Genomic DNA, 6,943 nt, shown 5'->3' with positions numbered 1-6,943 from the left:
TTTCAGAAGATTAGTCAAAAGCGCATCAAGAACTCCCTCGATGAAGATGATGAAGGGGATGAGCTTGAGGAAGTTCCCTCCGTCGATCTCCGATTGTTGTGGACATCGAGGTAGTCTCTCCCTCCCTCTTGGTGTGGGTGAAGGAGTGAGTGAGAGTGAGAGTGTGAGAGAGTTGGCCGATTTTCTTAAGTGGAGTCTCTGTGCGCTGGTGGTCAGACCGCAGGAAGGATCGGTCAGACCATGGGAAAGGTTGGTCAGACCGCGGGAAGCCCATGTGGCAAGCCTACGTTGCTGTCTCCTGGCGGTTTGACCGTGGTGAGACCCGGTCAGACCGTGAGAAGGGTTCTTTTATTGAAATTTATGAATTTCCCCCTCTTTTCATTCTTCTTTCTTTTCTCCTCTCCAAGGCATTTAGGGTCTTCCTAAAGAGCTCTAGGCCAACTTCAAGTATTTTGAACATATTTAAAACTCAAATTATCAAACAACCACGTATAAACATAATGTTATGATGGTTATACATGCTTAAACACGTAATTAGCGTTTTGGGACGTGACACTCTCATGGGTTCCGATGGCACCTTAGGGCATATGGCATCACTTCTTTTGCTATTTTAGTTATCATTTACACTGTGTAGTGACATGAACATGCTAGGATATAAAGACTTGATGTATTTTGTTTATTCTAGCACTTGTTGATGCCATAAGGAGACACCGAACTCGTTATTGTTTCTCATCTTTTAAATTTCAGCAAGTAGTACATTGAAATTGGGGAACTTGTAATAACTTTAAAAACTTGTAATATATTTAATCTACTTGCTTTTTATTATATCCTCGTGTCATGAGGTTTCTTGTATAGGTATGTGATCTGATCTTGGCATAAATGCATACCGGGACTACCAGAATTGCATTCTCTTTAATTATTTGCGTTTGCGATTATGGCTTTAAGATGTGGGTTAGCACATAGCAGGTCGAGAGATGGGCATGTGCTAGCTCTCATCTTATTAGATGAATCTCCAATTTAATTAATTTGAATACAATTTGGATGGTCCCCAAATTGAAACATCTAATCCAAATATCAAAACATCCGATATAGGATTTTTAATTCTAACCTGATAACTCTAAGTTGGTAAAAACCGGAGGTTCCGACCCTGATTAGAACTTCAAATGAAAACATCAGAACTTCCAATGTTAAATAAAATTGCAACCTGAGAAACTAGAGTTCTCAAATTTTGGACTATCCGACTTGATCGGAACATTCGAAGTATACATCGGAACTTCTAATTTCACTAAAAATCATTTGGCTCGGTGTCCGTGTTGTGAACTGTGTGTAGATCATTTTGAGCACTAAGTTCATGACAAAACTACTACGTTGCACCCCTCTTTATAGTACGGCGGTTCTATACTCAATTCAAGAACAAAAGAGTACTTTATAAATGTAAAAGCCATTCATCGTCTTCTTTCTTCAATTTTTGAGGTCACCAACTCCATGATGCTTTCATCAGTGGGACTTTCACCTATTCAAATATTCATTGAATATATTAGCCCCTTAATCACTTGTCATCAATCATCAAAACTCACATAGGGAGACTAAATGCATTTTCAAGGGTACAAGCCAAATTTCAGCAAGGTGAAGAAGCTGGCCAAGATCTTTGCATTCGGGATGAACCATGAAGAAGGAAAGCATATTCCATGCCCACACAACAAGTGTTTCATTGAAGGAGAGTGGATTCCACAAGTTCTATATGACATTGGAGAACAGGTAAGCATAATGCCCCGTAGAATTTTTCAAAAGTTGTTTCTTGAAAATACAATTCTTGCACCCACTAGCAACAAACTATTCATGGTTGATGGTGAAATCATATAATCCCTAGGAATATTAGAAAATTAGGATATAACAAGTACGAGTGATTCTATACCAATAGATTTCTATTTCCTAGATACTTTCCATTCTAAAGTTGAAGATGTAATTCATGGATGTCCCTTTCTAAAATTGATTAAGGTTGTTCTTGATGCAGGGAAATGGAAAATAACCATTGAACTAAGAGGGGATAAATGTCTTATGACTTTGTGCAAGTATTTGATAATCCTATTGATACACTTCTTGATGAAGAAGAGGAGGAGGCTGCATTAATCCACAAGGGAGAGCATGTTGAGCAGGACATCAGCAAGTATGGAGCACCAGACTCGGACAAGATACTAATGGTCAAGTACAAGGAAGTCACCAAGAACTTCGAGATCAAGTCAGCCACCAATAACATGGTTGGCCAATTTCAATTCAGCGATAGGGACGATGCCAATCTCCATCTATAGAAATTTGTAGAGGTGTGCAACACGTTCAAGATGAAATGTCTCAATAGGAACGACATCAACGCATGCCTTTTCCCTTTCTCTCTTACAGGAAAGGCACGCTAGTGGTTCCACACACTTCAAGAAATAATGACCACCAACTCTTGGGATAATGTGTTTAGTGATTTTGTCACCAAGTACTTCCTGCCATGCAAGACACAATAGCTGCACAACAAGATCACTAGCTTTGCTCAGCTCACTAACAAGACCGCTACTGAAGCATGGAAGAGACTCCAGGAGTATATCACTGCTTGCCCTCATCATTGATATGAAGAATAGTAGATTCTACAAAAATTCTACAAAGGGCTCCAACACTCTTCCTGGAGAACCTCGACGCATCTATTGAAGGCTCGTTCTTGAGCAAGGGCATCAATGTTAACAAGATGCTCATCATAATGATACTAGAGAATGAAGGCTGGGTGTTAGAATGCTCCACTCCTGCACCCATACGCAAGGCCAAGAGTGTGCTTGAAGTAGATGGGATAGACATTCTATCCGGGAAGATTGACTCACTGACTCGAAGATTGGACTAGCTGGGAGGCACCAAGAAGGAGACGTTCAAGTGGCTGAAGCTCGCTCTAATTGTGCAGAGTGTGGAGAGTTGGGTAGTGCAATAGGGAGCTGCCCAAAAGAGAAGATAAAAGAGTTAAGTTTCATCAACAACTATCTGAAGAAGGAAGGCTACAATTGGAGAGGACATCCAAATCACAACTACAACAATAGTGGTAACACTATATGTCTTGCTACTAACTCCACCCCCCCCCCTCATGTTCAGTTGAACTAGTTCATGGAGGAACATGAAAAGGTGAAAAAGGAGGTCTCATCAAGTTCAAAACCATTGACCAAACCATGGAGGGACTCGATGGCAAAATCGACAGGATAGAAGCTGCACTTGAGAATGAGGTTCTATTAGCAAGATGTTGGAGAATAAAATCTCTTAGGTGGCTGGGGTTGTGAAACAAAGTGACCACAAGACCCATAATTGGAGACATGAAAGGCAGTTGCAACCAGGTCCGGCAAGCAAATGACGAACCCTGGAATGCCAGTTGGCACCAGACCACCTGTGGTGCCCCAAGATGAAGCTGAAGAGACTGCATATGTACATTATGATTGTGTTATTCCAGAAAAGCACCTTCTAGAAAAGCCCCGCTACAAGAGCTCATAGGATAAGCAGTTTGCAAAGTTGGTCAAGGTGAAGCCACCAAGGTCCAAGACTGGAATAAGGAGGCTTAGAATCCTGTGATTGCTACTCCATCTGGAGACTCCGGAAAGAAGGTATGGAAGAAGAGAGATACTGCAAGGTCAACATTGGTTCCCATGTCTGATGTCATTGAGAATAAGAGCAGAAAGGCCCACTTGGTGCTGCATCTGTCTCGAGGTGCTGATGTCACATTAATGGTGCTCGCCGGCACCACCCCTGGTGGCATGTGGCACTGAGGCCCACTTGTCCTAGAGGCTACCAAATTTTTGCATAGTGGTGGGTTACTCATTGAAGTATTACACCATCCCAACCATATTTCATTTCCCTTTGAAGGGATTCGTAAAGGAAAAGGAGAGAATCTCATTTCTTTTAGGAATGGTTTTGAAAATCACTTCGTGACGGAAACTGTAAAGGAAAATCGTTGGAATGCTTAAGAAAATAAAAATCTTTTTGTGAAGAGATTCTGGATCTTGACGGAAATAGGTTGAGAATTGTCTTAGGTGGAAGAATCTTGCATAGGCTGCTAATTGTGCATTGCACAAATAACACAAATTTTTCGTACTTTTTCTCTCCACATTGACTTTTTGGTAGCTAGAGGACAAATTCTGAAGTACAGCAGCCACATTTGTGACCGGTGATCGTACCACGCCTGCCACCAAAAACAGGGACCAACTGGTACATGCAACAGCAGTGCTGCATGGAAACAGTCATTGGTATTACGTGACACCAGTAGGGTCCATGTGGCAACGATCGGCCTTCTCCATGAAGGAGGCCAAGCGATAACGAGTATGTACTCTTTCTCGTCTTTTCACATTTTTTTCAATTGCAAGCCATTACGAGTAGGAACCTTTGTAGAAATTATTTCCTAACATAATTGTAGTCATTTATATATGGTCCTATGCAGTGGTTGTTATTCTGCTGTGTAGTTGTGCTCCCAAAATCAAAGAAGAATGCTTCACAACCCATAGAGTCACCATTCATCATCGACAGCAACGTCAGATCCCTCTCGACCAACACTATTACGGTGTAGTTAGACATGCCACAAGAGGAAGGGCAAGACTGTAGAGGGCATGAGCTATGAGTAGGAGGAGGTGCTGTTGGAGGTACCAACAAATATCATCATCGAGGCCCCGCTACCGGACCAACCCGGTGAGGACGGCTACTACCATATGATGTTGCCACCTCTGCAACCCCACAGCTATGCCACGTGCCACGGACGGGTAGTACATGTGTTACCATTAGCGTCGCAACCTAAGGGCTTCACCGTCTGCTCCACCATGGAGCACACGTGGTGTGAGTAACTATGCACCTACCTCAAGCCCAACTACCTGAGGTCTTTTGTGATGAAAAATTGGTTTACTAATAAAATTGTCAAAGCAAAGTGATTTAGCATAATGGCATAAATTGATTTGCATGTGTTGCTAATATGACACTTAGATATGCTCATGGTAGCATAGATATTGATTTGATATGTGTGTGATAGTATAGTGATATGTCATTTGGATATGCCTATGGTAGGGTACTTGTGGTTTTGATATGGATGCAATATACTCATGTGAGTGATGTTTCATGGACTGATCTTTAGTCAAGTTGGAAAGAACTTGTGCTCGTATATGTTTTCATATTTTTTTATGTGCAGATATTTCTTGAGGGTGAATGTGGTCGATGATGAAATCAGAAGTAGGTTTAGGGAGGAACTAAGAACAACCCATATAAAGGCAACATGCATCGGAGGCGTGCATCAACTCAACAGTCTGACCAATTATATGACTGTCTAACCATAGCTGGCTGTCTAACCAAGTGCAGGGGTGGTCTGATTGCTGGAAGATGGATGATGGAAGTGTTTTTGGTAGACTCTGTCAGGAGTATAACCACTAGAATGGGTAGTCTGACCATTGGGTGGTTAGTCAGACTGCTAGAGGTGATTTGGCAAGAGAACCTTCTGTTTGCGTTGGATGGTCTGACTGCCATGTGGTGAGTCTGACGATCGGAGGCTGCTTGGACAAAATATGTACTGTTCATGGCTAGTAGTTTGAACGCCTGGAGGCATAGACTAACTGTAGTTCGACTAACAGTCTAACGGAAAGGAGCCACGACCTTATAGCGGGACACAATCTGAGTAAATTTCAACTAGTTTCTCTTGATTCCAAGCTACATTTGACTTAGAGCATCTCCAATCGAGTCTTTATATTTAACTTTTTATATCTTTATATAGGGGTTCTTCCTATCCAGACTGATCCCTTATTTTTCTGTACGCTCCAACCGGTCCTTTAAATTTAACCCCCTACATTACACTTACCTATATTTTAATACTATCCTGTAACTACCAAATTAACTAACGGCTATATTTGTAACGATTTTTTTCCAACGGCTATTTTTTCAACAACTATTTTTTTCAACGGCTATTTTTTTCTAACGGCTATTTTTTTTCAACGGCTTTTTTTTCCAACGGCTTTTTTTCTAACGGCTACTTTTTTGTAACGGCTACTTCCAACTCTACATATACCCAGCCAGTCCCCTGTTGCCATTCACAAGTCCCACTCCCTTGTAGTTCCCTCTCTGATCGAAATGAGTCATCGTTTTCTCTTAGATTCATCGTCGTCGTCAGAGGATGATGACGACGAACTCATTCTTGCTACACTACACCAAGCACACACTCAATATGCGCTTATGAATGCTGCACGACCTGGCGGTTCCGTGCCTGGACGTCAGTATATCAACCGCAACAGAGAAGCCGGGCATTGGAGGCTATATGAAGACTACTTTTCAAATGCTCCTACCTACGGTCCAACTTTCTTTCATCGCAGGTTTGTAAATGGTCTATTTTTGTTGGTCATTTTTGTTCGTTCGTCATTTTTGTTCATCCTCTTGGGTTCGGCTGATTCTTATTACTTTCTTCAGGTTTAGAATGGCTCGTTCTCTATTTCTTCGCATACTGCAAGCTGTGGAACAACATGATAATTATTTTGTGCAGAAAAGAGATAGAAACAGACGTCTTGGGTTATCTCCTTTGCAGAAGATAACCGCATCATTTAGGATGCTAACTTATGGATTAGTAGCAGATGCTACTGATGATTATATTCGGATTGGAGAAAGTACTGTTATAGAGAGTCTAAAAGGTTTGTGAAAGCTATTATTGAAGTCTTTGGTGATGAGTACCTGAGATCCCCAAATAATAATGATACAACTAGATTACTTGCAATTGGAGAGCAAAAGGGTTTTCCCGGTATGCTTGGAAGCATAGATTGCATGCATTGGAAGTGGAAGAATTGCCCTGCAGTATGGCAAGGTCAGTTTACCGGCCATGTGCACGAACCCACCATTATTCTAGAAGCCGTTGCTTCACATGATCTTTGGATTTGGCATGCCTTCTTTGGTTTACTAGGATCTCACAATG

At 41.6% G+C, this 6,943-nt stretch overlaps 1 non-coding gene across 1 annotated transcript; it reads right to left on the bottom strand.

The window, feature by feature from the left end:
- Positions 1 to 2,507: 2,507 nt before the first annotated feature.
- Positions 2,508 to 2,614, bottom strand: LOC133891843 (small nucleolar RNA R71). Its single transcript, XR_009904298.1, has one exon. It is a non-coding gene; the product is annotated as a small nucleolar RNA R71 (small nucleolar RNA).
- Between the last annotated feature and the right edge of the window lie 4,329 nt (positions 2,615 to 6,943).

Source organism: Phragmites australis, chromosome 14 (assembly GCF_958298935.1).
Source record: "Phragmites australis chromosome 14, lpPhrAust1.1, whole genome shotgun sequence".
NCBI lineage: Eukaryota > Viridiplantae > Streptophyta > Magnoliopsida > Poales > Poaceae > Phragmites > Phragmites australis.
The sequence above is the reverse complement of the archived record's forward strand: the minus strand, read 5'-3'. Positions and strand labels throughout refer to the sequence as shown.